Raw genomic sequence first — 17,806 nt, 5'->3', positions numbered from 1 at the left:
AGTCAAACTACAAATGCAATAGAAATGGAAGAGTTGAATCCCTAAGGACTACTCACATTTTACTTTGATATCTGCTAATGCATTTACACACTATAATGTAGTGAGATATATTTCAGCATTGATAATTTAAATGACCAGCTGTGGACATAAAAAAACATGTGAAATAAACATTTGGTGATAATGATTTAAAAGTGAATTTAACCAAAGAAGTGTTTGTGAATTAAGACAAAAACAATTAAAATTCATTGTCGGTTAAAGTGCGATATTTTTTGATGTTCGAAATCTTACAATAATATCTGTATAGTACTTTTGTCATAAGAACCATATTATTTAGACAAGTACCCATGTGGAGCCCCACATGTCCGTACATTGCCATGTAATATGTGCAAAGTTGAAGGTCATGGAGAGTACTTTAAAGTGCTGGTGCAGAATAACTGAATAGCTGCCAAGTATCTGAGGACAAGTTCACCTCTGGTAGAAACGATATTGCACAGTGGGTATAGGAATATAATCTCTGTAAAATACATGATACAATCCAAGCGTTTATCGATCTACCAGTAATAACATTAGCGATGTGTACAGTACAAGAGAAGATATAATGTTATTCATGTAAAACCATTTGTACAATATACCAAAAGTAGCCCAGTGATTAAGAGACATAAAAATATTCATAATTCATATATAGACCTATAAAAACCTTAAAATGGTTGTTTTTATCAAAAGGCTAAAATAAATGAATACAAGTAATATGTCTAAAATCCTCATAAAAATAGATTTGTTAAAATAACAAACTAATTGATATATATAGTATAAGAAAGTACAAATGACATAAATAATCTAAAATATTTCTCTGTGTTTGAGAGGCCCATAGAGCAACTTGAGTAAGTTATATGTTAAGGGAAACTCATTTTATATATATACACTTTATCATAAGCAAGTGTATAAATCCTCTGTGATGTTTAGACCTGAGGGATGCTTGGTATTGAGTTCAATGATATACTGTGTCTCGAGGCGGCGTAGTTTGTCTTCTCTGTTGCCTCCTCTCCTGCTGGCCTATACACAGTCAATTACATAATATCTGAGGTCACTACTTCTGGAGTTGTGTTTTAACTTGAAATGCCTCGCTACGGGATAAGTATTATCCTGATTCCCAATTGCTCGAAGGTGCTGCAGAATCCTTTTGTGTACTGGGAGCTTAGTGCTCCCAACGTACAGCAGGTTGCAGGGACATATTAACACGTAGACAGCAAATTCTGTCTTACATGTTAATAGTTTGGTAATTTTGTGTTCCCTGCTATCAAAAGGGGAATGGTAGCTCTTTTTGTTAATGGCTTGTTGGAATGCTTTGCAGACTTTACAGTTGTAAAAGCCTGTATGAGTTAGATACCAGGTTGATGTTTCCATGACCTCAGGGCTGGTTTTAACCAGTTCATCCCTCATTGACTGCCCTCTGCTGTACGTTATACTGGGCCTCTTAGGGAGATCCCTCCCTATCACTGGGTCACTAAGGACTAGTGGCCAGTTTTTGCTAATGATTTTAGCTATCTCCTTGTGTTGGGTATTGTACTGTACAATAAATCTAAATTCAGAATTTGTTGTGGCGGTGTCCTCAGAGTCTGTTGTTAAGGATAAGTTACCCGCCAATAAAAGAGATCTGTCTTTCTGATTAGCTTTCAAAATTGCCGCATCTACAATTTTAGGGGAATATCCCCTAGCTAAGAATCTTACTTTGCTCTCCCTCTGTGCCAAGTCTAGATCAGTCTGCCTGCTGTGTATCCTTTTAAGGCGTAACATCTCGCCATAGGGGATGCTGTTTATGAGGTGTTTAATGTGGGAACTGGTAGCGTGTAGAGTAGAGTTTCCGGCTGTTGTCTTACGGTGTAATCTTGTCTCTATCTTACCCTGTTCTATAAACACCTCAGTATCAAGAAAAGTAATAGACGACTTGCTCAATGTAGCTGTGAACTGGAGGTTTAAATTATTGTTGTTGAGGTCAGACATAAAATTCTCTGCTGATAACATATCCCCTTTCCAGATCACAAAGAGATCATCAATAAAGCGTAGCCAGGTAACTACCTGGGCCCACATAGTTGTTGAGTGTGAAACCATGAGGATCATCTCCTCCCACCAGCCCATGTGGAGACATGCATAGCTGGGGGAGAAGCTGGCCCCCATGGCCACACCCCGCAACTGCCTGTACATAAGATTGTTAAACATAAAGACGTTGTTGTCAAGACACATTCTAACCATTTCTAGCAACATCATTCTATGTTCAGGCATGTTAAGTAAGGATCTCTGCAAATAGTGATCAAGAGCATTCAGTCCATCTAAATGTACGATGCTGGTATACAGCGAGCAAACGTCCAGAGCAATGAGTATGTAGTTTTCCTGCCACTGGATATTTTTTATCTTGTTCAAAAAGTCACTCGTGTCGCTGACATATGATGGGAGCTTTTTGACCTCCCCCTGCAAGAAAAAATCTACATACTGAGACATATGTTCTAAGCAGCTGTTCCTGGCTGAAATAATAGGGCGTCCAGGGGGGTTTGTAGGATTTTTATGCAGCTTAGGCAGGAAATATATAGTCGGTACCACCGGGTAGTCATTTCGTAGGAATTTGTGCTCCTGGTTAGTGATTAGGCCCTTTGATTTCCATTTAGAGAGCTTTTTGTTGCAGTTTAAGTACATGTTTTTAAGTTCTGCACTGGAAAATCTGGTGTAACACATTCTATCATTCAATTGTAGAAGTGCTTCATTCACATACATTTCTCTTTGGAGCAGCACAATGTTTCCACCCTTATCTGATGCTCTGATGATTACATTTCGATTTCTCTGTAGTTTAGAGAGAAGGCCCTGTAGTCCGCTATTTCTTTATTGTATTTATGTCTGCCTCTATGTATTCTGATATTCAGATCTTTCAGTTGGTTGGTGACTTGTTCGTGGAATAAGTCAATGGAGTCTTTAAGCATGATAGGAGAGTATGTAGACTTAGCTCTGAAACTGGTTAGGGGTTTCTTTATCTGTTGATTCACAGGTAAATTAAGACTTTCAATTCCAGTCAAAGATACCGTTTGTTCATTGTCGTGGGGTATACTCGACCCCCACATTTCCGCCAGTTCTCCCATTAATGCCTCTGTTGCCTGGCTGGCACTGTTTTCTTCATTTGCTGGCAAGGGTGTATGTGCATTTTCATATTTATTCAATGTGAAATATTTTTTGAGTTTAAGTTTTCTGGTACTTTTGTAGACATCCAATCTCATATTGACATAATTAAAATCCCTTTTTGGACAATAGGTTAAGCCCAGGCTCAGAATTTCTTTCTCTTTTTCACTGAGTTCAATGCCTGCGAGGTTAACAATGGTTTTATCAACATCCATGGGAGCGATTAATTTTTGTTCCACCCCCCTCTCTTTTTGTTTTTGTTTTTCCAGTTTAGGCCAGTGTTTGTTTGCTTTCCTCCGCTCTCGTCGTTTGATGTTTTTTGCGCGGCGTAGTGTTGTTGTCTTGTCCGAGGGCGCAAGGTTTGTCTTCTGTCCTCGCAAAAAAGGGCCAGCTCTTCGTCTAATGTGTTTTTAGGACCCGCTGCCCTTGCCTGTTCATCCTTCTCCTGATCACTGTCGGGATTAGAACTATCCTCTGACACAGATGATCCAGTAGCATTTTTTTCAGTGTTAGTGATTGTTTTTTTGGTAGTGATAGCTCCTTGTTTGCTTGCTTGTTTATTTTTTCTTAGGGCCTCATATTTTCTAGAGAAGGTAAAAATTTGGCCTGTTTCATAAACAGTTTTGTCTCTGAAGAATTTATAGGTTTTGCGATTTTTTATGATGTCTTCCTCTTTTTTTAGTCTAATGCACATTTCCTTTCTAAGTTTGGTCGCTTCATCCACATCATTGAGGGCTTCAATTTCTTCATTATTATTATTATTATTATTAACTAATTTTATATAGCGCCTGGTTACCCTTGGGCATCCCCGCGCTCAACCAGAAGGATACGCTACCACAATGGGACAGGAACTAAACAGGGAATAGGTAAGTTTTTAAAAGTTTACGGAACCGAAGGAGACTCGCTTCCGAGCGTAAGTGCAGAGGGAGGGAATTCCACAGGGTGGCCACATTTATGGAGAGCCTTCTGCCACCGGTTCTTGCCTTCCTCACCCTCCGGACCTGCAGCAGGTGTTGATGGTCAGAACGGAGAGAGCGGGAGGCCTTGTAAGGCTGCACCATATCCCCTAGGATAGGTTCATTGATTTTATTGATTTCCTCTAACAATTCGGTTCTGTCCAATTCTGCATGCTTAACTAAAATTACCATGAGTCTTTTGGAGTTATCAAGGTTGCAGTCAGCCCACTTGCGCATTAGAGCAGGATTCGGTTTGTCATATGTAGGCGCTAAAAGAATACGGAGTCCACGCGGCACTCGGTTCACATCTAGATACATTTTCAATGATCGCGCCTCCCACCATTTACTTTGTTCTGCGCAGCTTTTTTTCTCCAAAAGTTTGAATTTTTCTTTGATTGAACTACACGACTCCTTATTTACATTTGCAGCGCCACTCTCCTTTGGTGGTTCCGATTGTTTTTCATCGAACATCATTAGTGCCGCACTCTCTCTCTCTTGAACTGTGTCAGATGACATGGCGCGAAATCACCAAACAATTATGCTGTTACAATGATGGCTTTAGATATGCACGCGACAGGTTTATCGGAAGTTCTTTTGTCCCCGGTTTGCGTGTAAGCCTTGCACAACCTCTCACCCCCTATATAAGCGACCTTGCAGTTTATAACACATACCTCAGACGTTCAACAGAACCCTGCTGTTTCCTCCGATACAGCCGCGTCCCGGTTCGTCTTCCGGTACTCCGTGTAAATTCTGTTGGCCAGGGGGGTTCCGCAGTCCTTCTCCTTCCGGAGATCCTTGGCGGTTTCCAAAGGAAAACAATCCTCTTGATATCGCTGCGGCCCTTTAGTTGAGAGGGGGTTCGTCGAAAAGCCGTCAAGAGACAGTATCGGCTTTCACATTCCAGGAATAATCCGATGTAACGCAGAGCTTTCGATCAGCTGCAAAAACGGACTCGAACCCAAATTCGGTGCAAAGATGATGATTTATTCAGCAAGTGGTGTTCCCATAGTCATCACGATGCGTTTCGCGCTTCACAGAGCGCTTGATCACATGACACAGGTGATCACCTGACACACGTTTAAATACAGTCTACCAATGCAAGTCAAACTACAAATGCAATAGAAATGGAAGAGTTGAATCCCTAAGGACTACACACATTTTACTTTGATATCTGCTAATGCATTTACACACTATAATGTAGTGAGATATATTTCAGCATTGATAATTTAAATGACCAGCTGTAGACATAAAAAAACATGTGAAATAAACATTTGGTGATAATGATTTAAAAGTGAGTTTAACCAAAGAAGTATTTGTGAATTAAGACAAAAACAATTAAAATTCATTGTCGGTTAAAGTGCGATATTTTTTGATGTTCGAAATCTTACAATAATATCTGTATAGTACTTTTGTCATAAGAACCATATTATTTAGACAAGTACCCATGTGGAGCCCCACATGTCCGTACATTGCCATGTAATATGTGCAAGCTTGAAGGTCATGGAGAGTACGTTAAAGTGCTGGTGCAGAATAACTGAATAGCTGCCAAGTATCTGAGGACAAGTTCACCTCTGGTAGAAACGATATATATATATATATATATATTCACTAAAAAAATCATACGTTTCAGGGGCGTTATAGTTAGCTGGACATTTCACTCGTACAAAACCCTTGAAATCCCCCTAACTATGACTCTCGTGCCCGCAATGCACTGCTGATGACATCACATATAACATCACTCATGACATGGCCAGTGACATCACTCATGACATCACTGATGACTTCTCAAATGACATCACTGATGACAAAACTGATGACATCATCCAGTGAATGTGTGTTTTTCTGAAAATTAAATATGTTTTATATATGTACATCTCAGGGTCGTTGGAAGAATAAATGGGTATATAAGTGTCTAAATGGATGATTTTTTTTTTTAATTGGTTGTGTAACTGACTGATTAAGTGTATCTTAGTGAATACATGGATTAGTGAGTAATGTTTAAATATGTAAATATCTGTATCAGTCCATCACTTTGTGTATCTGTGGCTGCATGGGTTGGTGAGTAGCTACATGACTGTCTATATGGGTTATTAGGTTTTTTTTGAGTATCAGTATGAGTGTCTGAGTGTCTGTATGGTACGGTGGGGGGTATTACTTAGTGCATAGATGCTTAAATGAGTAACTCATTGTTTGTATGTGTTGAAGACAGCATGTATGCAGGACTGTATGGGTGGATGAGTGTGTGCATGGGTTTGTTAGTGAGTGAATGACTGTCTCAATAGTGTCTTTATGAGTGACTACATTTGTTTTAAACTAATATATGTGAGTATTGGTGTATGCGAGAGTGAGAGATTGGAAGAGTTCCTGGATAAATAAGTATGTGTTTCTATAAGGGATTGTTTAAGAGAGTAAGTATGTGTAGGTTTCTGTAGAAGTAAGTGAGGTGGTGTGTGTATAACTGTATATATAAGTAAATGGATGTTTGATACTTTGTTTGCATGTGTGACCATGTGTGTGAGTCACTCTATGGATGAGTGTCAGTGTGTAACAGGATGTGAAGGTGTTTGAGTAAATATGATGAGTGAGTACATGTATGAGTGACTGTATAGAACTATTGGGGAATGAGTGGATGTGTGTGGTATCTCTATTCTTTTGAAAATGTAAATTTCTATTTTTTAGTGTGTGTATCAAAGGTTAAATTAGGGTGAGAGGAGGCCTGCTACTGTATCACAAGGATTATATTATCAGTGATGTAATTTGATATGTCATCAGTAATGTCATGAGTGATGTCACTGACCATGTCATGAGTGATGTAATATGTGACGTTTTCAGCAGTGCATTGCGGGCGCGCGAGTTATAGTTAGCTGAACTAACTATAATGGGGAAATTTCAATGGTTTTGTACGAGTGAAATGTCAAGCTAACTATAACGCCCCTGAAACCTAAGTAATTTACAGTGAATTTCTACGGTTTTTTAAATGCTAATTCCTAACTATAATGTGCCTGAAACGTATGTTTTTTCAGTGAATTTCAATGGTTTTTTAAATGATAATTTCTTTCTTTAGCGTGACTGAAACCTATGGTTGTTTCAGTTAATTTCAAAAGTTTTTTAAATGCTAGTTTCTAACTATCCCTAAAGAGTTGGTACATGTGTAGAAAGAAGAAAAAATGCACAGAAAGAAAAAAAAGAAATGTAGAAAGAAGCAACAGAACTCCTCAAAGACGAAGAAAAGTGTGGGAAGAAGGAAAACGTGCAGAAAGAGCAAACAGAGTAGCAGAAATAATCCTTGTTGCAAAATCATCCTGTACCCTCAACTTTTTTAGACGGGTACTGGTGGTAACTGAGTCTGGCCAATCAGTCCTAGAGCCAGTGCTATGTTAAAAGACACTTAGAATACAGTGAAAACACCTACATACACTAGGGAACACTATGCGTTGAGGTATCCTTGTACCCTATCCCCTAGTATATAATAGGGCAGGGGGATTAAAACTACCTCTTAAAATGCGCCACAGGGTGCGTTTGCACACTGATGAAGCGAGGGGGGGCTGAGGTGGTATGTGTGCAAACCCGCCCTGTGGGCGTTTTATTTAGGGGGATAAAGTCCCCTTAAATCCTGAGGGTCCCTGGGGACCAACTAACCCACCAGGAATGTCCACTAAGTGCCACAGAGTTGCATTGCAGAGAGGTGTAAAATGGGACATGGCCTCGTACCACCTCTGTACAATGCAGCTCTGTAGCCCTAACTGGAAGTACCTGGTGGGATAGTAGGCTCCCAGGAGCCCTCAGGATGAAAGGGGAATTATTTCCCCAACGTAAAATGCGCCATAGGGCGTATTTGCACACGTCACCTCAGGGCCCATCCCCTCCCTTCACCACTGTGTAAATGCACCCTGTGGCCATTTCAAGTTGGGGGATAACGTCCCCTTGAATCCTGAGGGTCCCTAGGGTCAAACTAGCCCACTAGGTACCTCCAGTAAACGCCACAGAGCTGCGTTGCAAAGTTGTAAAAAGGGGCACTGCCTGGACCACCTCTCTGCAACGCTGCACAGTGGTGCTTACTGGTAGCACCTGGTGGGCTAGTTAGCACCCAGGGGACCTCAGAATTGAAGGAAAAATATTTCCCCAACAAAAAATTCGCCGCAGGGTGTGTTTGCACACATCACCTTAGGCCCTGTCCCCTCCCTTCCCCACTGTGTAAACACACCCTGTAGCCATTTTAAGTTTGGAGATTAAGCCCCCTTGAATCCTGAGAGTCCCTAGGGTCAAACTAGCCCACTAGGTACCTACAGTAAACGCCGTTGCTGAGAGCTGTAAAAAGGTGAACGGCCTGGACCACCTCTCTGCAACACAGCGCAGTGGCGCTTAGTGGAAGTACCTGGTGGGCTAGTTGGCCCCCAGGGGCCCTCAGAATTCAAGGCAACTTATTTCCCCAACTTAAAACACACCACAGGGCATGTTTGCACACGTCACCTCAGGCCCGTCCCCTCCCTTCACCACTGTGCAAACATGCTCCATGGCGCATTTAAGTTGGGGGATTAAGTCACCTCGAAACCTGAGGGTCCCTGGGGTGCAACTAGCCTACCAGGTGCATCCATTAAGCGCTACAGAGCTGAAATGCAGAGAGGTGTAAAAAGAGGCGCGGCCTCAGAACACCTCTCGACAACGCAGCTCCCTGGCGCATACTGGAGGTTCCTGGTGTGCTGGTTGGCCCCCAGTGACCCCCTGTATTCAAGGAGAATTATTTCCCCCTCTTCAAACGCGCCAGGGGGCGCTTTTGCATAGTGCTGCAGCACAGGGGGCGAGGCCTCCGCGCGATGCCGGTATTTATTTTCAATTATTTTTAAGAAGAGGGCTGTGTGGCCCCCTTTTTTTTTTTTTTGGGCCCTGGGGACCCCATCCCCCAGGGCCATAATTATAAAAATAATTTGGAAGGGGGGTCACGTGGCCCCCCTCCGAAGGCCATAATTGGCCTCGGAGACCCAATCACCAGGGGCATGACCATTTTTTAAAATTATTTATTGGAGGGGGGAATGATTGCCCCCCTTCCTCTGGCCATTTATGGCCTGGGGACCCAATCCCCCGGGCCCGGCCTTTCCTTTATTTATTTTTTAAAAATGTATAACTGGGGAGGGGGCCACGTGGCCCCCCTCCCGGGTCACTAATAGACCCGGGGACCCCATCCCCCGGGGCTGGCCCTCCCCGTTGGGGACCGTGGGGGGGTCCCCAATCGCCCCACGGTCACGCCGGCTCCCCGCCTCCTGCGGGAGCTGCATTGCTTTTCCACATCAGGAGCTACTAAGATGCAGCTCCCCGTGTGGAAAAGCAATCAGCTTTGATTTGTGGTAAGCGAGCAGGTTTCCTGCTCTCTCTACCAAAAGCTAAAGCAGTTTGCTGTGGCAGAGCGGGAGCCGCGAGGCTCCTGCCTTATCATAGCAAACAGCAGTGTCCCCGGAGTAGGCAACCCGGTACACTGCAGTAGCCGGCCTTAGGGAGGGCATTCCCCAGGGCGAAAACAGGGCTTCAGGAGGGGGGCCTTGCGGCCCCCTCCCAACATCACTAAAGCCCCAGGGAGGTGGTGGTCCCCAGTGCTGGGGGGGCTCAAGCCCTCCACACAGGTTATTATTATTTTTTTTTACAATCAACACAAGCCCCAGGGGTGGCCGTCCCCAGAGCTGCGGGGGGCCGTGAGCCCCCCATATATATTGTCATAAAGCCCCGGGGGTGGTGGTCCCCAGGGCTTGGGGGGCTCGAGCTCCCCCACACAGGTTATATATATTTTTTTACAATCAACACAAGCCCCGGGGTGGCAGTCCCCAGGGCTGCGGGGGGGCCGTGAGCCCCCCGCATTTATTGTCATAAAGCTTACGTACCCCCATTTATAATATTTAGAGCCCCTGGGAGGTGACGGTCCCCCCCCCAAATAGCAACAAAGCACTTTGTTTTTTTTTTCTCTGCAGGATCCGCGCACCCTGCGCGGATTTTGCCAATTTTTAAAAATATATATCTTTTTTTCTGGGTCATGGGGGTCCTTGTGGGACCCCCTAAGCAGACCTAGGGGGTCAAGGTGTTTCTACCCTGCCCCTTTTTGTGTTTTGCGCCTTAGTGTGACTGATTTCTTGTGCCTCGTTTCTACTGAGGCAACAGATGGCTGCCAACACTTCCTGGTTTAGAGTGTTGACAGCCAATTAGCATAAACCTCGTGATCGGGAGGGTTTGCGATCCACCGCGGCCATAGATATCACTATCTTTATTCCTTAATTTCTCAAAAACTACTGAACGGATTTACACCATTTTTTAACAGCTCATTATTTGAGCCAAGCAGTACCTGGTTGCTGAATTTGGTGTAATTCCGTTCAGCAGTTTTTGCTATAACAGTGTCTAAAGTTTCCTATGGGAAAATTATTTTTTAACCACTATTTTTTTAATTTCTCAGGAACTACTTAACGGATTTACACCATTTTAAAAAAAAGGACTCTTTCTGAACCAAGGGCTACCTTTTTGCAAAAAAAGGTGTAATTCCGTTCAGCAGTTTGGGCTGTAGCCGTGTCTAAAATTTCCTAGGGAAAATAACATGGGGAATCGCATTTTGGGAACCCCTTTTGTCTCGGCCCTTGCTTGATGAATCACCCCCAAACTTACAGAATACAAGCGAGCCAGAGAGCCCCACAAGTTTTGGAAATTTCGCAAAGATTCCTCAATTGGCGCCAAAGATATTGGTAATGGAATGTTGCGGATTTGGTATGGAAAATAGGTCCTAACTATAACTACCTACTGGCGACCTCCAGTAGGTAATTTGTGTGTGTGTATATATTATATATTTCTCTATTAATAAATGAATAGTAATGAGAAACTAATTATTAATTAATAAGACCAAAAATACTTTCCAGCCTCTACTCCAATAAATACAACAACACACACCTAAAAATCAATACATAATTTCCATAACCAATTTTACACTATTCAATTATTATAAATTAACAACTTATTAATTAATTGAAAATAATTTACTTCTCACCCTTTACCACTATAAACCCCACAACTCACATTGCAAATTAATTACCCAATTGCCATATTTCGGGCACCATTACATCCGCCTGCCACCGTAACGGAAAATGGGTCTGATTGCCAGAGGTGAGGCTGCCCCATGATGCACATTAGGATGCGCCCGTCACACTGGTGGGCGCATTCTTGCCTTTAACATTATGGTGGGGGGTGCTTCAAACAGCACAGCAAGGTGAAAGGCGCATGTTGTGCATTGCAATGCACAACGTGACAGGTACTTGCGTGGTGCCTGCCCCCTTGTATATGGCAATGAAAGGGGGTCCCACAGATACCCCCCCACTGCAGCCACACACACCTCACCACTCAGGGGGCCCCAAACGGGCCCCCAGAGTCAATATCTGCATGCCTTTCCATGGTGGAGTCTTAGCCATGGAAAGGCATGCACACCACGCACATCATAAAATATATATACCCAGCAGGGAATTGTGTCAATTATCTGCCAGCGGAAAAGCGGCAGACGGTCTTTCTTTCTGCCGTGGTACCCGCCGCCATGGTAAAATGGTGGGGGTAATTGGCGGTCGGGCGGGGAGTTATGGCATTCGGATCGCCATCATAATGACCCCCTTAATTTATAATTCATTTTTTACCATTATTTAACAAATAATTATTTATTAAATTTGAATAAACTACTTCCCACCCTATTCCCCTATAAACCCCACCACCCATTCCTAAAAAAAAAAAATTAACCAATTAATTAAAAAGACACAATTAATCAATTGAGCAATTAATCAATATTAATTAACAAACAATTGATACATTATTATTAATAAATTAATTCCCACAATTAACACTATAAAATATAAATTAAAGAAATATTAATATATAAAAATTATAATTCAATTCATTCAATTTAATGGCAAACGACTGTCAATTTGTTTCACTAACTCCGGTTATTTGAAAGCCAAGGACACCAATGGCATCACTGGCTAAACTGCAACGTCCCAAACAGGAAGGAGAAGCATTGGGGGAATATCTAAACCTGTGACGCACAATTAGGCCTTTAATTAAACAAACCTCACACCAGACTAAGAGGGAAACAAAATAAGATGTCATCATTTGAATAGAGCAAGAAAATCAGGTTATGGAACTGATCTGATTGCCAATATCACCCTATTCCCCTTTAATACCACCGGGTACCGGGTTGCCTACTCCGGGGACTCCTACAAAAATGATACGAATAACATACTTATGAATTCATTAATAATAATTAGAAGACAATTAATTATGAATTAATCATCAATTAATTACCACAATTAATACTATGAAATACCAATTAAATAAATACTAATAAATAAAAAATATTAAAGAGTTCTTTATAATTAAATTACTTCCCACGCTGTCCCCTATAAACCCACAACCCACTCCTAAAAAAACAAACACAATTAACATAATTAGCAATTAATTAATTAATTAATTAATTAATTAAAAATTGACAATCAAATAATAATTAATTAATACTAAATTCATTCCCACACTTAACACTATAAAATCAAAATTAAATAAATACTAATAAGTAATACAATATTTTTAATGTATTATAATTAAATTACTTCCCACCCTATTCCTCTATAATCCCACAACCCAGTACAGAATGAAACAAAAATGTTAATTAACATAAAATTAAACACTACAAAAAATGTTACACATATATTAAAAAAGAATAGCGGTACTTATACAAAAAAATAGATCAGATATGTTTAATACATACTAAAATACATTTCACAAATTTAAACATCGATATTTTAAACACCAATATTTTTGCAAATGATATTTTTTACCCTAAAGTCGATATTCTTGACCAAGATATTCTTGCTGTCGATATTCTGTATCACGATATTTTCAACTCGATATTTGTGTATGTCGATATTTAAAACTCGATAGTCTACTTGTGCTCCCACAAATAATATCACTCATGACATCACTGATGACATCATCCACAGATCTACTCACACACCCAGTCACACCCCACACAACCACTCACATACCCATTCACAGACCCATACAAGTACTGACACAACCACACACTCATCCATAGAGTCACTCACAAACCCACTTACTTACTCACACAGTCACTCACTCACCTATACATCTACTCATACAACCATTCACTCACCCACCCTTACCCTTTACAGTAGTGGTTTTAACTGGGGCACCTGCTATGCTTACATTTGTATGTGCTACCCGTTGAGGTTTTATTTTGTGAAATGGGCAATAAAGCTGGAACGGAACTACACCTTCTTTTTTATCCAAGAAGAGGCCACACTTTTGCACAAAATGCCCAGCCAATTGGAGTACTTTCTACTGCATAAGTAGTATGTGCTACTGCATTGGGTAAATACGAAACCTAAAGGGGGAGGGGAACCCATACCCTGGGGCGCAGCTGAAATGTAATGGGAGAGGGGGACCGTGGGCCCCTTTCCCCATGTTTTAAGGCCCACGCTGTCCCAACTGGCTCCCAGCCTCCTGTGGGAGTTGGTATTACAATTAGTACTCAATTAGCTTTTTTTGGGGTAAAAAACATTAAAGGCATACATGCATTAAACAAAATCAGTACAATTCATATATATTTGATTGTTTAAAACCTTTCAAACCATGCATACAATTCAATATTTCATTTTAAATGATCATTAAGATTCATATTTGTGTAATCGTTTGAGAAACCAACAGTACTGATACAATACTTAATTCAGTTAAAATAACTAAATAATAATGTCATGAAACATTAGGAAATTAGGCCTACCATATAATAAAATCACCACCCATTTAGAATTATGACCCATCTTTTCATGTGCAAATCCAGCTGTAAATAGATACAGACTCAAATTGAAGAATATATAAGGAGAAGTGTCCTGAAAAGTTAGCTTTCCTGTCCCCCCCACCTCCTCACTACCCTCAGTTGTCCGAGTCCATGCACCAGACACCTCCCTTCTGCCCTGCATGGTCCGAAGGTTGATATCCCTGCCCACTTCTCCTGCTCTCCGTTGGCTGCTGCCTATCCCTGCCACTCCTACCTTGCCTGACCAAGATCCATGCCACTATCCCCTCCCTTCTGTCCTCCATGGTCCATTTTGCTGCTGCTCCCTTCTGCCCTCCATGTTATATTTTGCTGCAACTGCTCCTCCTGCCTGCCCTGCATGGTCTGATGTGAAGCTCTTGCCCCTATTCTCTCTTGTCTGTGTTCAGCCAATACACTCCCTTCTGTCTTTCATGGTCCTAGGTGCATGCCCCTGTCCCCTCCGTCTTGCCCACCATGGCTGTTGTGCTACCACTAACCCTCCCACTAGCCATGCATTATCTTCTGTGCTCCCACAGCCCCTCCCACCCGCCCTGTTTGGTCAGCTTGCAGCCCCTGACCCACTCCTACACATCGTCTGCGTGTATGCCATTATAGCCCTACTGTTGCACTCCATGGTGTGTTGTGCTTCAAGTTCTCATCACGCCTGCCCTCCATGGCAGCTTGCTGCTCCTGCTCCGTCAAGCCAGAGAAAACATAACTCTGCTGTCAGTAGGCAGGAGCAGCAAAACTGCTCCTGCTTGCAGAGAGTGGAGTTTTCATCTGTTTCTGTGCCCACTATCAAGCAGGCAGTAAAACAGATGATCGAATTGCTCCCACATGCAGGGAGCAGCATTTTTGGCTGCTCCCTGCAGGAGGCGGGGAGCCACCAGGGACCGTAGGGGCTCCCCCCGTGGTCCCCAACATTTGAGCAAAGAGAAACTCAAACTATGCAGCTGGTGCTTATAAACCTATAATTTCTAAATAATCGCCACACCCCACCCCAACCTCAGAGTCAGGTGCGGCTGACCACAAGGAACAAAGGGACTGGGAGAAAAGCAGCAACCCACTGATTTATCCACATAAAATATAGTTCTGTTATATGCTGGTACTGTCTATTTGCAGCAGGCATATTAACCCTCAGCATTACTTTATAGGGGATGTCAAAACTGCCATTAGACAAAACTCTGACCTTTCTCCAGCAGGAATTTTAATCACCAGCCTTATCTTTGACAGTTATGGGGAATAAAGACTGTTGCTTCATACTGCTACTGTTGCTGTGGCTGAACTGTCTGAGGAGTCACACTCACTGACTCTTGACAGCTTTTATTCATACGCGCACCGTTTTCGCCTTCTACTTGACAATGAGCTAGTTATAAAACCAGATCACCGATGCCTTTGTTTTTGCTCCAAATGGCTCCTAAAGTGAAAGCATAAGCCAAGCTATTAGACAGCTACTTGAAGTGATTGAGAGACCAAGTTAAGATCCTACTGGATGCCTAACTATGCTTCTCCATCAGCTCTGCTGTTGGCTACAGAGAACTGAAATTCTGAACCCTGTGAAACATAACTGCTCTGCTCTGCTCTGCTCATCTGCTGTGACAGTAGTGATAGCTCCCTTGCCCTGGAATGGATTGATGAACTGTAGGTAGTTTTGTACTTTCAGCTGTGCGCATTAAATGTTTGCAAGTTACCATTATTATCCCTGTGGTTAGGCTCACTGCCACCGGCACAGTAGTATCCCAATGACTGGGGGTAAAAACGTATGCACATGCTCAAAACAGCTGCAACCTCTTCATGTAACAATTGCGTCATTACATAAAATGAAGAAATTGTTACATGAAGAGGTAGTAGCCGTTAGGAGCACGTACATATGTTTTTACCCCCAGTCATTGGGATACCACTGGGATTAGGAGCCGAGCTTTAAAATACAACAGACCAAAGCATTACCCTGCTTTAAGTCACATTGTTGAAATGCACACAAGGTCACTGGAGACATTTCCTTGTGGTCTATTAATCAAATGTAGTGTAGAATATGCACTAGAGATTTGCACGGTTTAGCTTTTCCTAATTAACCAATAGAAAGTACTCCAGTTGGGTACTCCAGTTTGGTAGATATTTTATTCAAAGCAGTGGCCTCTTGGATAAAGGGGCAGGTGAGGCACAATATTGTCCAGTTACTCACACAGCTACTGATACACCCACACAGATACCACACATACAGATACCCACTGACAGCACTCACACAGCTTATCACATACCTACTCACAGATCCATACAGCCACTCACATACTCTGTCACTGAATTAAAATTTCACTCATACACCCACTCAATCACCCTCATAACTACATACACCCGCTCATACCACCACACACCCACTCCCAGACCCATACAGCGGCTCACACACTGTTATAGCCAGTCACAAATCCACTCACACCGATACAGCCATTCACAAATCCACTCATTCACCCATACAGATACTCACACACCCACTCACAGACCCATACTGCCACTAACACACTCACTATCTGGCCCATACAGCCACTCACAGACCCATACACACTCACTCACCCACAATATCACTCACACATCCATTCACAGACAGATACAGTCATTCATACAACCACTCACTAATGTATTCAGCCAATCACACACCCACTCTAAAAGGTTATAGGCTTCAGTTAGGTAATACATTTTAAAAAACCTTTGCAATTCATTAAAAAAACAAAGGTTACAGTTATAGTTAGGAAATAAAAATTTCTTAAACAGAAATCCACGGAAAAAAATCAAAGATTACAGTGACTATATAGTAGGAAATAAGATTTAAAATACTTAGAAATTCACTTAAAAAGCCAAAGGTTATAGTTATAGTTAGGCTCAGATTTCACTCATACAAAACCAGCGAAATCAGCACCTGAGATAACTATAATGTACGACGAACAATACACTTCTTATGACCTTACATACCTATTCACAGACCCATACCAGTACTCATATATCCACTCACTCCTCCCTAGAGGCACTCGCACAGTCACTCACTCACACATTTAGCCACTCATACAACCTTACACTAACTCATACCGACACTCATGCATACCGTCAGACACCTGTACAACCACTCAGAGAGCCACATACTCACCAATACAGCTACTCGCACATCCACTTATTTACCCTTTACAGTTATTCACACATCCACTCACTCACCCACCCAACCTCTCATCGCAGCCACTCACCCTTACAGCCATCCACTCACCAATAGAGCCACTCACACCACTCCTGACTCACCCACACAACTACGCTCACATCCACTTATACACCAGTAGAACCACTGACACACTCATATACACAAGGGTATATACAGTTACACAGCCACTCACATTTATACTGACAAAGGTATTTTCTGATTTGCCAACTATCATAAATATTTTGCAATTGAAATGATAGTGCTGCCCCAACTAGGCCTCGATTCCATTTTGTATTAGTTTGGCTTCTTCATAATATTCATTCTGTATTTATATTTCTCACTGACACAGCATAATACAAAACATGCACTGAAACATGCTGTTCTCCAAGATCTCTGGAGGAAATTTTTGGATTTTAAGGCCCTTCTAGTCTGTTTTCAGTATGCTATTATTCTATTAGACACTCCATTGTTTATGTAACCAGATTTGTTCTGAAACCTCTGATTACATTAGATCAGAGGGAATTTTTTAATATTCATTGAGGGGGATAGTGTTAGTTAGGATGGTGGTATTATGTAACGTTTAGTAATATTGTACTGTGCTTTTCAGTTGAAAGGATACATCTGCTCATCCTATGCTGGCTGTGCAATTTCCATGGCTTTCTATGTTAA

The sequence above is a fragment of the Lissotriton vulgaris genome, chromosome 2_2, assembly GCF_964263255.1.
Source record: "Lissotriton vulgaris chromosome 2_2, aLisVul1.2, whole genome shotgun sequence".
NCBI classification, from domain to species: Eukaryota; Metazoa; Chordata; class Amphibia; order Caudata; family Salamandridae; genus Lissotriton; species Lissotriton vulgaris.
The sequence above is the reverse complement of the archived record's forward strand: the minus strand, read 5'-3'. Positions refer to the sequence as shown.